The sequence below is a fragment of the Bos grunniens genome, chromosome 7, assembly GCF_055505025.1.
Source record: "Bos grunniens cultivar Pamir isolate PY7600 chromosome 7, Bosgru_T2T1.0, whole genome shotgun sequence".
Classification (NCBI taxonomy): Eukaryota; Metazoa; Chordata; class Mammalia; order Artiodactyla; family Bovidae; genus Bos; species Bos grunniens.
In genome coordinates, this window is record NC_141171.1 from 32,757,287 (window position 1) to 32,771,837 (window position 14,551).

At 38.3% G+C, this 14,551-nt stretch overlaps 1 protein-coding gene across 2 annotated transcripts in view; it reads right to left on the bottom strand.

The window, feature by feature from the left end:
- Positions 1 to 2,521: 2,521 nt before the first annotated feature.
- Positions 2,522 to 14,551, bottom strand: part of LOC147369014 (protein FAM170A-like) — a 52,942-nt gene continuing 40,912 nt past the window's right edge. For both annotated transcript variants that reach the window (XM_086410715.1, XM_086410716.1), the window contains exon 6: positions 2,522 to 2,719. The gene's annotated coding sequence lies outside the window, so the exon portion shown is untranslated. The remainder of the gene's footprint in view (positions 2,720 to 14,551) is intronic.

Below are 14,551 nucleotides of genomic sequence, written 5' to 3' on the forward strand. Positions count from 1 at the left end.
TACAGCAAGATCTCTTTTGACCCACCTTCTAGGGTAATAAAAATAAAAGTAAACAAATAGGGCCTGATTAAATTTAAAAGCTTCTGCACAGCAAAAACAAACAGATGAAAAGACAACCCACACAATGGGGGAAAGAGACTAATCTCTAAAATATACAAACACCTCATGAAACTCAATATCAAAAAAAAAAAAAAAAGATCAAAAAATGGATGGAGGACCTAAATAGATATTTCTCTGAAGAAGATATACAAATGGCCAAGAAGCACACAAAAAGATGCTCAACATCACTAATTAAGAGAGAAATGAAAATCAAAACTACAATGAAATATCACCTCACACCAGTCAGTATAGCCATCAAAAAGTCTACATACAATAAATGTTGGAGAGGGTGTGGAGACAAGGGAACCCTCCTACACTGTTGGTGGGAATGTAAATCAGTACAGCCACTATGGAGAACAGCGTGAAGGCTCCTTAAAAAAACTAAACACAGAACTATTGTATCATCCAGCAATTCCACTCCTTGGCATATATTCAGAGAAAATCATTATTCGAAAGGATACATGCTCCCAATGTTCACTGCAGTGCTGTTTACAATAGTCAAGACATGGAAGCAACCTAAATGTGCATCACATATGAATGAATAAAGATGTGGTACATATATAAAATAGAGTATTACTCAGCCTCAAAAAAGAATGAAATAATGTATACCTGTGGCAGATTCATTTCGATATTTGGCAAAACCAATACAACATTGTAAAGTTTAAAAATAAAATAAAATTTAAAAAAATGAAATAATGTCATTTGCAACAATATGGATGGACTTGGATATTATACTAAGTGAGGTAAGTTTGACAGAGAAAGACAAATATCATGATATTGCTTAGATATGAAAGCTTTAAAAAATGATACAACTGAACTTGTTTATGAAACAAAAATAGACTCACAGGCTTAGAGAACAAACTTAAGGTTACCAAAGAGGAAACGTTGAGAGGATGGATGAATTGGGAGTTTGGAATTGACATACACATACTACTATATGGAAAGTAGATAACAAGGACCTTCTGTATAGCACAGGGAACTCTTCTAAATATTTTGTAATAACCTAAATGGTAAAAATAATTTGAAAAAGACTCGATATATGTACATGTATAGCTGAATCACTTGGCTATACACCTGAAACTAACACAGTATTGTTAATCAACTATATTTTAATATAAAATGATAAAATAAAAAATAAAATTAATTTTAAAAAGCACTGATTCATATGTTGAAACCCTGAATCCCCAGCCTGAATGTGACTCTATTTAGAGAAGGGCCTCTAGAGAAGTAACTAACATTAAGTGAGGTTATATAGTGGGGCCCTGACTCAAAAGATTTAGCGTCCTTAGAAGAGATACCAGAGAACATTTTTTGTGTGTGGATGTATGACTATCTATGCGGTAAATAAATATCTATGTGAGGACATGATGAGAAGGCAGCATTATATAAATGAGGAAGAGAGCCCATCTCAGAAATTGAATTTGGTGGCACTATACTTACGAACTTCTAATTTTCAGAAGCGCGACAAAATAAATTTCTGTCCTGTAAACAACAGTGGTGTTTTGTTAAGGAAGCCCAAGCAAACTAATACACTGCATATCACTGCTTTTCATAATTGCTCATATGTTCTTGCTATTTCAAACATAGTTCCTTATTCATTTCCAATTTTTCATTGAACTATGATTTCAAACTTTCTAGCTCTATCCTTCCTAGTAATATAGAGAAACATGCTCCATGACAAAGTTGTCAGTATTAGTGAGTAGTTTTAGTCATCTTTTAGAAAATCCCTGGAATTATAGACATTTCTCACAGAGACATATCTGTGATAGAAGATAAAAATATCTATCCTCTCCAGACATTCCATGTTGTACATTTCTATGGCACTATATATTTTATAAACACATGAATAAATATCATCTAAAATTCCCAGAATTTAAACCTATTCCCTGCCTTACTCTATGTATTTATAGAAACAAAAAATATAACAAGGCATAATTCTTAATTCTATCAGAGAATCAATCATATCCTTAGTGTACTCTCTGACTACAAATAAAAAATTGAACAATCATACATTTCAATTTATTGGATTAGCTTTGTATAGTACTCAAGATATTAGTGTGATATTCTCATTTGTGCATGCATGCTTAGTTATGTCTGATTCTTTGGGACCCCTTTTGGACTGCAGATTGCCAGGCTCCTCTGTCCATGGAATTTTTCAAGCAAGAATACTGGAGTGGGTTGTCATTTCCTCCTCAGGAGATCTTCCTGATCCAGAGATCGAACCCTCATCTCCTGGGTCCCCTGAATTACAGGAGGATTCTTTATCACTGAGCTTCTCACAGTCTATTATTCCCCTTTGTATCATTATATTATCAACAGTAAAAAATAAAATTGCAAGTAACAAAAAGGACTGTAAAACATGCTCTAAGTAAAGCATTATGGAAATGATAAATCACAATTGATATAATACAATAAGGCCATATAAAATTGCATAAATATATTTGAGGTGTGGCAAAGAGCTACAGGTAAGAGTCAGGCAGAACTGCTAAGCAGAAAAGAACTTTGAGATCTTCAGGTTAAAAAGCTTCAAGTTACAGAGGTATTGGTCATTCCCCATTTGTCTCTTTATGTCCTTCTTCCAGGCTTCTTTACCTTGTTCCAAAACTCAGGATGTTGCTTTCTATAAACAAATACAAAAATATTTTACCCTTTAGATTTGGTTATGTTTGAACAATAAGTTCTTAGGATTCAAAGGGTAGGAGGAGAGAGCTGTTGGGGTACAACTCCCCTCCTGCTGAGGTAGCTAGTTGTCAGTGCAACTGTTACTAGTGTTATTCTACCAAAGGCTAGGAACCCTGTATAACCATCCTATAGCTCTCCCCACTGGCTCCTTCAAGCCTAACTTCCCATACTGTTAGCCCTGGGCCTATTCATTCTTCCCTGTTGGTTTCTATTATTATTATCATTTTTACTTTACAATATTGTATTGGTTTTGTTATCTTTTAAAAATACCTTATTAAACTCATGCCAATTGCCCCCGTTTTAGTGCACTGTTCTCTGCTGGAAAATGAACTGATAGGAAAATTAACTCTTTAGAGATAAAAGTGCAAAGACTAACTTATCTTGGTCATATTATCATTTGCCTGTGATCTATAAAAGCAAGAAGCATTAGCATAGCTATTATAAAGGCTGCTCCTCAAATACTGGATCAAAAATAACATTCAAAATTTCTAGTTTAAGATAAAACCAAGAGTGTTCTTATTTGTTCCACTGCATTACAATTTTAAGCAAAAAGAAAACACAAAAACTGTAAGTATCAGTCTATTCTTCAGACAAGTCTCAAGAAGTTTCATAAGTGCCTTTTCATTGTACACTCCACTAGGTATCACAGGTTCTGGAAATCTGATCACAGTGACTCAGGTAGGTGGAAGAGCCTAAGCTAGAACTAAGTTCTTTACGTATTTGGGCTCTGTGATTTAATCTAGGCACTAATAAGCATAGATGATAAGCCACATGTTTTTCAGAAACTAAATTACGTTGCCACATGGGATGAGGAAAAGAGAAATCTGGAAAACAGACATGAACAATAAAATGAGTGGATTGGCAAATTTTACAAAAGCAGCAAAAGTCCTTGATGATAATAAAATGGTTAGGTTCAATACTTCTTGTTGCATATTTATCTCAAGGAAGCCACAAGGAACATGAACACCAATCCTTAGGTTCCTAGTGAAGAGTGAGAGCCTGGGACACTGTGTTACACACAGTCCAACTGAAACCACAATGGTTATGAGGAGGTTTTCTTGAGAAATAACAAGGACAATTAACAAGAACACACTGGCGGCCTTAATTTTCCAACATCATTGCCAAAAGCCACAAGACAAATGTGTGAGTGGCAATGGCTATTCTCCTCTACTAAGTTTTAACTAACAATTTAGCAATAATTTGTTACCAAAATAGCTCCACTATTCAACCAAATTTTTGAAAGAATAGCAGTTTCATTTCATAAACCATGTCACATCATTATCAAAGCAGAACCTTTTCATTTTTATAAACTTGATTCATTTCCACAAGGAAAAAACAGATTACATATGGTAATTATAATCATCAACATTTATGGAAAACCGATACATTACCCGATGAAATGAATTTTTAAAACCCATTATATACTTTCCTTGAGATATAAAGTTAATAAACCCAACTCCTTTTATCTCCTTCTGAGCTTCATGTTTCTTTACAAAGTTGTTTATATTCTGATTTTTATATGTCTGCTCTAGGAAGGACTGTAACTTTAGTACCCTGACCACCTCAGTTGTGTAACTGTGTGATAGTTAATGTATGTAAACATCAGGAAACTGTAACATTTTAGCAGAAAGCAGAGGAAAGCCTGCTAAAATGTCAAAATTGGATATTTTTCTTTCCTTTCTAGAATTGAGGAATTCAAAGAATGAGCTATCAGATTTCTGTTCAGCAAGTCATAGTTAAAGCCCAGGGACCTGGAATTGTTTAATCCATACCAGATGTGAGGAATAAAGGTAGAAATAAAGAAAAAGGAGTCTGAATCCTGCATTCCTATAATTAAAAGAAAATGGAAATATTTTTTTCCTTTGTATAAGGGCAAAGGAAAAAGTAATACATACTTAAAACTGTGTAAGGAAATTTCAAATTTATCACACTAACAATTATTATGCTTTAATAATATACCTGTAATCAAGATAGACTGTTTTTTAATAATTACTTCATGTTATCTGGTTTACATACCCTTTTTTAAAAGCTGTTGATCTAAAAGCTTTTCTTAGGATCTAGTAATACTAATACAAACTTTGAAACTGTTCTGATCCTTTTCTGATGTTTGCTTTTAAGATCTATTATTTCTTCAGATTTCTGAAAATATGTTCAGAATGTAACTACAATGTTACTTTCATGATCACCTGTGCTTGGTCTCTTCAATTCAGTTCAGTTCAGTTCAGTCACTCAGTCGTGTCCAACTCTGTGACCCCATGAATCACAGCATGCCAGGCCTCCCTGTCCATCACCAACTCCCGGAGTTCACTCACACTCACGTCCATCGAGTCAGTGATGCCATCCAGCCATGTCATCCTCTGTCGTCCCCTTCTCCTCCTGCCCCCAATCCCTCCCAGCATCAGAGTCTTTTCCAATGAGTCAACTCTTCACATGAGGTGGCCAAAGTACTGGAGTTTCAGCTTCAGCATCATTCCTTCCAAAGAAATCCCAGAGCTGATCTCCTTCAGAATGGACTAGTTGGAGCTCCTTGCAGTCCAAGGGACTCTCAAGAGTCTTCTCCAACACCACAGTTCAAAAGCATCAATTCTTTGGCACTCAGCCTTCTTCACAGTCCAACTCTCACATCCATACATGACCACAGGAAAAACCATAGCCTTGACTAGATGAACCTTTGTTGGCAAAGTAATGTCTCTGCTTTTCAATATGCTATCAAGGTTGGTCATAACTTTCCTTCCAAGGAGTAAGCATCTTTTAATTTCATGGCTGCAGTCACCATCTGCAGTGATTTTGGAGCCCCAAAAAATAAAGTCTGACACTGTTTCCCCATCTATTTCCCATGAAGTGATGGGACTGGACGCCATGATCTTCATTTTCTGAATGTTGAGCTTTAAGCCAACTTTTTCACTCTCCACTTTTACTTTCATCAAGAGGCTTTTTAGTTCCTCTTCACTTTCTGATTGGTCTCTTAGTTGTGCCCAACTCTTTGCAACCTCAAGGACCATAGCACACCAGATCTCATAGCTCATCAGGGCTCAGTGTCCACGGGATTTTTCAGACAAGGATACCAGAGTGGGATGCTGTTTTGTTTTCCAGGGGGTCTTACCAACCCAAGGATCGAGTCCCCTGAGTCACTCATCTGTGTTGGCAGGCAGGTTCTTTACCACTGAACCATCTGGGAGACCCCATTTCAATACTGCTGAAAATGTTTTTTATTACTTCTTAATGGCTGGTATGAATCCTCTCAACATGTTTTACTTAAATTTTTTTTATTTTATTTTATTTTTAAACTTTACAATATTGTATTAGTTTTGCCAAATATTTAATCATTTCTTTAACACTTTTGTTCTTTTTATTCAGGTTTACTCTCTTCATTTGAAACTTGTACCACACACTTCTAATTCAAGTTTCATTATTTCGTTAGATCAATATTTGGCTCAATAATTTCTTTAAATTTTTTTATTAAAAAGTTTTTTCTAAGGTATATTTATACTGAGGTATATTTCACTGAATGTTTTACATCTGACACCAAATTGCAAAGTTCTGAGTTCTAAATTTTTTTCTCTTTTAGTGGTAGCCCACTTTTATTAGGGAATATTTCATGCCAAGATGGTCTCAATAAAGGACAGAAATAGTATGGACCTAACAGAAGCAGAAGATATTAAGAAGAGATGGCAAGAATACACAGAAGAACTGTACAAAAAAGAGCATCATGACCCAGATAATCACGATGGTGTGATCACTGACCTAGAGCCAGACATCCTGGATGTGAGGTAAGTGGGCCTTAGAAAGCATCACTACAAACAAAGCTAGTGGAGGTGATGGCATTCCAGTTGAGCTATTTCAAATCCTGAAAGATGATGCTGTGAAAGTGCTGCACTCAATATGCCAGCAAATTTGGAAAACAGCAGTGGCCACAGGACTGGAAAAGGTCAGTTTTCATTCCAATCTCAAAGAAAGGCAATGCCAAAGAATGTTCAAACTATTGCACAATTGCACTCATCTCTCATGCTAGTAAGATAATGCTCAAAATTCTCCAAGCCAGGCTTCAGCAATACATGAACCATGAACTTCCACATGTTCAAGCTGGTTTTAGAAAAGGCAGAGGAACAAGAGATCAAATTGCCAACATCTGCTGGATCATTGAAAAAGCAAGAGAGTTTCAGAAAAACATCGATTTCTGCTTTATTGACTATGCCAAAGCCTTCGACTATGTGGATCACAATAAACTGCGGAAAATTCTGAAAGAGATGGGACTAGCGGACCACCTGACCTGCCTCTTGAGAAACCTGTATGCAGGTCAGGAAGCAACAGTTAGAACTGGACATGGAACAACAGACTGGTTCCAAACAGGAAAAGGAGTACGTCAAGGCTGTATATTGTTACCCTGCTTATTTAACTTATTTGCAGAGTTCATCATGCGAAATGCTGGGCTGGAGGAAGCACAAGCTGGAATCAAGATTGCCGGGAGAAATAGCAATAACTTCACATATGCAGATGACACCACCCTTATGGCAGAAAGTGAAGAACTAAAGAGCCTCTTGGTGAAAGTGAAAGAGGAGAGTGAAAAAGTTGGCTTAAAACTCAATATTCAGAAAACAAAGATCATGACATCTGATCCCATCACTTCATGGGAAATAGATGGGGAAACAGTGGAAACAGTGGCTGACTTTATTTTTCTGGGCTCCAAAATTCTTGCAGATGGTGATTGCAACCATGAAATTAAAAGACACTTACTCCTTGAAAGGAAAGTTATGACCAACGTAGACAACGTATTAAAAAGCAGAGACATTACTTTAGCAACAAAGGTCCATCTATTCAAGGCTATGGTTTATCCAGTGGTCATGTACGGATGTGAGAGTTGCACTGTAAAGAAAGCTGAGCACTGAAGAATTGATGCTTTTGAACTGTGGTGTTGGAGAAGACTCTTAAGAGTCCCTTGGACTGCAAGGAGATCCAACCAGTCCATTCTAAAGAAATCAGTCCTGGGTATTCATTGGAAGGACTGATGTTGAAGCTGAAACTCCAATACTTTGGCCACCTGGTGCGAAGAGCTGACTCGTTTGAAAAGACCCTGATGCTGGGAAAGATTGAGGGCAGGAGTAGAAGGGGACGACAGAGGATGAGATGGCTGGATGGCATCACCGACTCAATGGACATGGGTTTGGGTGTACATGAGTTGGTGATGGACAGGGAGGCCTGGCGTGCTACGGTTCATGGGGTCGCAAAGAGTCGGACACAACTGAGCGACTGAACTGAACGGAAATTTAATTTTAGTAGTCATGATATAACCAAAACAGATCTTTCAAGAAAATTACATCTTTTATTCTAAGGAAACTTTTTTTATATATTATTCAGACCCAATTTTTAAAGACCATTTTTCATATATTGAATTTCTTTATATAGGCTAGAATAAATATTAATTCAAAAAATTGAGGTTATATTTACTATTTTGCTGGACATTTTACTGTTATTCTTGATATTTACAAAGTGATAATTTTCACATTGCTAACTTCTTGACTTATATCCAACAATTTATATGCAAATAAAGCTAGGATTTATTTGAAAATCACACTGTTAAAACTGAGATGTAAGTATTCCATGTGTAATGTGTTTTGGTGCTTTACCTCATTTCTTTAGAGCACTTAAGATATTACCCTAAGGGATAGTATTTTGATATCTGTTTATCTATCATCTATGTAATAGCCCAGAATGTGACACAACTTCATTTCAAACACTCTCTCTGTAAGTTTTTTGAAAAGTAGAATAACAAAACACTATAAATGTCAGGACTGTCTCCAGTATATTTAGGCCCTGTTAATGACTGCCTCTCTACCCTAGCAATAGGAAGTGCTCATATTCCAACTTTTATATGTGTTGTACACTGCAGCATTTAAAATCTCCCAACTCTAGAACTGGACTATGTTTTAAACAGGGCTTTGAGGACTATTCTGAAATCAGAAGACATATAACTGCTCTGACAATAAATACAGTCCAAGCCCAAACATATGGCATATAAACAATCTTAGGCTTATATAATAAGGCAAGATAATAGCAGAATTTGTATATTTTAAAGGATGTTGCTTTCATACTTGCCAAAGGCACACCAGATATCCTGCAGTGGGTGAATAGAGAATAAACTTTGGTTCATCTAGACAATGGAATATTATTCATCACTAAAAAGGAATGAGCTATTAAGCCATAAAAAGACATGGAGGAATCTATAAGAGAAAGAAGCTAATCATAAAAGGCTACATACTGTATGATTCCAACTACATGAAATTCTGGAAAAGGGTAAAATATAGTTGCAGTTAAAAGATCATTGGTTGCCAGGGTCAAGGTGTGTGTGTGTGTGTGTGTGTGTGTGTGTAGATGAACAGGCAGAAGACTGTAAGGAGACTCTGTATGATATCATAACAATGGGTATACATAATACTTTTGTATAAATTCACAGAATGTACAATACCAACAATGAATATGTGTGTGTGTGTGTGTGCAGTCATGTCTGACTCTACAATCTCACACACTGTAGCCTGATAGGCTTCTCTGTCCATGGACTTCTCCAGGCAAGAATATGGGAGTGGGTTGCCATTTCCATCTTCAAGGGATCTTCCCGACCTAGGAATCAAACCCAAGTCACCTGTGTTTCCTGCATTGGCAGGCTGATTCTTTAGCACGAGCACCACCTTGGGAAGCCCAAGAATACTGGAGTGGGTTGCTATACCCTCCTCCAAAGGATCTTTTTGACTGAGGGATCGAACCCAAGTCACCTGTGTCTCCTGCATTGCAGGCAGATTCTTTACCTCTGAGCCACAGGGGAAGCCAACAGAGGATGCTAGGGTAAACTGTGGACTGTGCTCCATTACTCAGTCATGTCTGACTCTTCGTTACCCCCATGGACTGTAGCCCACCAGGCTCCTCTGTTCATGGGGATTCTCCAGGCGAGAATACCGAAATGCATTGGTGTGCTCTCCTCCAGGGGATCGTCCCAACCCAGGGATCAAACCCAGGTCTCCTGCATTGCAGGCAGATTCTTTACCATCTGAGCCACTAGGTAGTTAATTATAATGTGCCAATGTAGGCTCATCTTGTTGAAAAGAATATATATATATATATATATATATATATATATATATATATATATATATATATATATATATATAATATACATACAGACCTCTCTGGTGGGTGCTGTTGATAAGACTGAAGGATATGCATAGGTGGGGGGGTGTAAATGAGAAAACACTGTACCTTCCACTCAGTTATGTTGTAAATATAAAACTACTCTAAAACTAGTCTTTTAAACATTTTTAAACAGATAGTGATAAGGGTTCTGTCTGAAATTTGGCTTAGAACTTGAGGTGATTTGTAAGAGTAACTACACTGACTGTTTTATGAAAGTAACATGGTCATCCATTTGGATGCCTTTCCAGTCCCTAGAAAAAATATAGAGTCACCTGAGGAAGAATTACCCAACTCAGTATTTTTAGATGGTTACTACATACTTGAAACCTAGCCATCTTAGAAGAAAACATCCTTGCCAATATCTGGGTGTTGTGAGTTATGGTTGTAGATAAGAGGAGCTAAAGAAAGAAAGTCAACTAAAATATAAGTTCTTCTTGCAAAGGATGAATAATCAGGAACATCATAGGACAGAATGGTGTTCCACAGGGCATAGACATTTGGCAACATCTAGAGATATTTTTGATTGTTGTAACTAGGGAAGAGAAGGAAGGGGAAGATTATTTGCATGTAATATTTGGAGGCCAGGCAATGGCACCCCACTCCAGTACTCTTGCCTGGAAAATCCCACGGGCAGAGGAGCCTGGTAGGCTGCAGTCCATGGGGTCCCAAAGAGTCGGACCCAACTGAGTGACTTCACTTTCACTTTCCACTTTCATGACCTGGAGAAGGAAATGGCAACCCGCTCCAGTGTTCTTGCCTGGAGAATCCCAGGGACAGGGGAGCCTGGTGGGCTGCTGTCTATGGGGTTGCACAGAGTCGGACACGACTGAAGCGACTTAGCAGCAGCAGTAGCAGCAGGAACACTACTAAACATCCTACAATGAACAAGACAGCTCTCCACCCCAACCACAGCCAAAAATTATTTGATCCAAAGTTTTAATAGTGCCTAAGTTAAAGAACTTCTACCACGGACAAAAGAAAAAATCATCACATTACTAGAGAAGAACAGAAGAACATGGCAACATGATGACACAATCAAAAGCAGAATGATGTTTCAAGTCAGAACGTGGGGTGCAATTCATATTAACAGAAGAAACGTGGGAGCAAACTCACTAGGAATGCCTGGCAGAAAACAAAAGGATGACCTCACTGTGGCACAAATAGAGGTCAGAGATATTAGGAGCATTCTGTATGTTATAAGAATTTTTTGAGCCCAACTATTTGCCATAGATTACCTCCAGGCTTCTTGACAAAGGCTCAAATGATTTAAAGGTAAAATCCCCATTATAAAATCAATAGCTCCATAGATAACTATAAAATGAATGGTGCTAAATATAACCAATCCTTAAACTTATCTGGAAAGAGCAGAAGAAAAAGAGGATATAGTGTTACTGTGTATATTCTTCTACTTTCTATGCTCTTTAAAACTGATTTTATTTTTTCCTGAAAAAGTAATAAATCTATACCATCTTTTTCTAATTTTACAATCTGTGAATCATGAATCATGTTAGCCAATGTATCTCATCAAAAAAAGACATAGCGATATATAGCTATGTATGTGTATACACACACACACACACACACACACACACTGGAATTCTTTACCTTCTGAACCACCACTTCCATTTAAAAAGTACAATTAAACATTACAGTGGAGGACAAGATGGTGGAGGAGTAGGTAGACACGGAGTACCTCTCTCTCCATGGATACATCAGGGATACATCTTCAGACACAGAAGGGCATGCAGAACACCAGCTGAGAGCAGACAGGAGTACCTGATCAGTGGAAAAGAATATATAGACCCACACAAAACTTGGTAGGACCAAAGAGCTAGGGGGAAAAACAGGAGTGTTAGTAGGCCTGGACCTGCCCTTGGTGGGTGGGCGAATTGAAGCAGGGGTCCAATTCCAACACCAGGGCAATTGCCTGAGTCAGAGGAGAAACATTCGTGGCTGAGAGTAAAACAGCTCATCTGTGGCAGCCTAAATGGAATGAGAATCAGACAGTCCTTGCCACTACATACATACCCCAGATGGCACAGTGGCTGGGAACTGGAATTTAGGGACTGTGGAGCAATCCTCGGGCAAGGGCTGCTGTTGACGGCAGAGAGATGGATGGAGGGGATGAGAGGGAGGAGACTGGTGGGAAATGCCTGAGGAGGAAAGCCGGCAGCCATGGAAGCAAGGCGATACTGCTGAGTCACATGTAGGGGGTGGAGCCATCACCATAGCCTATCTCTCCCCACACGGCAGCATTGGCAGCTGAAAAATAGAGAGGCTGGCCCATCAAACGCCTGACACACTGAACTACAGAGTAGGACCCCACCCAGGGTGCCTGTTTAAGTGCCCATCTACAGAGTAGGACCCCAGCCAAGAGAGTGGGGTGGTGGGCAGAGGGGTGCCCTCTATGTGCCTTATACACTGAACAACAGAGAAGAACTTCAGGCGAGGAAGTCATCTAAGTGCCTGAATGGGTGGAGCTATGGAGAAAGACTGGCCAAAGAGGCCTTCTGATTGCCAGTTACAAGAGGCTTGAAAAAAGACTCTGATAGGGCCATAACGTCTGCAAAGGAGGCAGTCCATATCCCTTGCACACTTGACGCCACCAGGGTCCCTGCAGGCCAAGCAGCTGAGCCACTTTCGTGCTCAACTCGCACTGGGGCAGATCTGCCATAGGCAAAAAAAAGTCTTGCGCTTATGTGTGCAGGGTCGCTTCAGTAGTGTCCAGCTCTTTGCAACCCTATAGACTGTGGCCTGCCAGGCTTCTTTGGTCAGGAAGGGGGTTCTCCAGGCAAGAATACTGGAGCGTATTGGCCAATACTGGTTGCCATACCCTTCTAGAGCACTATATTTCTTGCTGCCCTAGCTGCCAACTCCCCTGAGTACCCGGTGTTGCCAGAACTCCTGCAACCCAAGCAGCTGCACCACCTCTGCACCTGGCCCTCACAGGGGCAAACCCAAGTCCTCCAGGGCAGCCTCAGGAGCAAACCCCAGTGGGTGACCCACATGCAGAGGTGGAAATAAAACAACAATTGAAACCCAGGGTCAGTGTGACTAAGGAAGAAGACCCCAAACCTTCCCACCAACTGTACAAGCTGAAGATTAAATCCACACAATCAATTAGGCAGACCCTGTGTCTATGGAGTATATAAAAGGTTATTGAGAGCTCCCACAAAAGAAAACACACTAGTTCTGATAGCTGTGGACATGGAGGCAACAACACAGAGGAGTAGACCAGATTAGGATATGAGCTGCCCCCACAGCAGGTCCAGAGATCAGCACAGTGTTGGAGGGCATCCTAGGGAGGTGAGGTGGACTGTGACTCCCAGTGAGGGAAGTGACACTGACAGCAGTGACTCAAGAAAAACATTTATTACTCTTATGTTTTAACTTGTTCTATAGATTTTTTTGGACTTTTTTTTTTTTCTTTCTTTTTCTCCTTCCTCTGTTGTAGTTGTCAATTTTATTGGCACTATGAAATCCAATTAATTTTTTGAGCTTTTTTTGGTCTTTTTTCCCCTTAATCACATTTTTTATTGTTGCTAAAAACCTGCCTCTATGCTTTTTGCAGTTATGAGAGGCTTTTTTTGTTTTTTGTTTTTCTCTTTTTTTAATTTAATTTTTTAAACCTATTATTTTTCTACATTTATTCCTTTGTTTGCTTTTCCTACTGTTCTTTTCCCTTTGCAGTTAATCTTTAATATATACATAAATCTTCTTTATCTACCTCTATTTAACTTTGCATATCTACTCTTTCTCTTTCTTTTTTCCCTTCCTCTCAACATATTTGTTAGTTTTATTTTCATTGTTTTATTCCCCAATCAGTACCTTGCTTTTGTTTTGTTTTCCAATTTGTGCTTTAGTTACTTTTGTTCTGGTAGATGTAATTTTTGGTTCCCTTTGTTTACTGGATCAATCTACTGTACTTTATTTTTGTTGGACTGTTTTGATTTTGCTTAGGGGTGTATATGTATATATTCAGTAACACTTTTTATTGTTGTTACAAACCTCTGCTTCTAACTTGGGCCATTGCAGTTCTGTGGAGTTTCCCCGCCCCCCCCCCCCTTTTTTTTATCCTTTTCTCTTTCTTCTTCCATTTTTTTTCTTTTCTCTTTTTATAATTTTAATTTTTTATAACCTAGTATATTTTTCTACATTTTTTCTTTTGTTTGCCTTTTCTACTGTTCTTTTCCCCTTGCACTTAATCTTTAATGTATGTAAATCTTATTCATCTACCTATATTTAACTTTGCATAGCTATTCTTTCTTTCTTTTCTTTATTTCCCTTCCTCTCAACATATTTGTTAGTTTTATTTTCATTGCTTTACTCCCCAGTTGGCACATTGCTTTAGTTTTGTTTTCCAGTTTGTGCTTAGTTAGTTTTGTTCTGGTAGATATAATTTTTGGTTTCCTTTGATCACTAGGTCAATCTACTCTATTTTACTTTTCTTGGGCTGTTTTGATTTTGCTTATGGGTGTATATGTATATGTGTATATTCAGTCACACTTTTTATTGCTGTTATAAACCTTTGCATCTATGTTGGGCTTTTCCCAACATTTCCCAGGGATGGGAAGCCTGGTGGACTGCC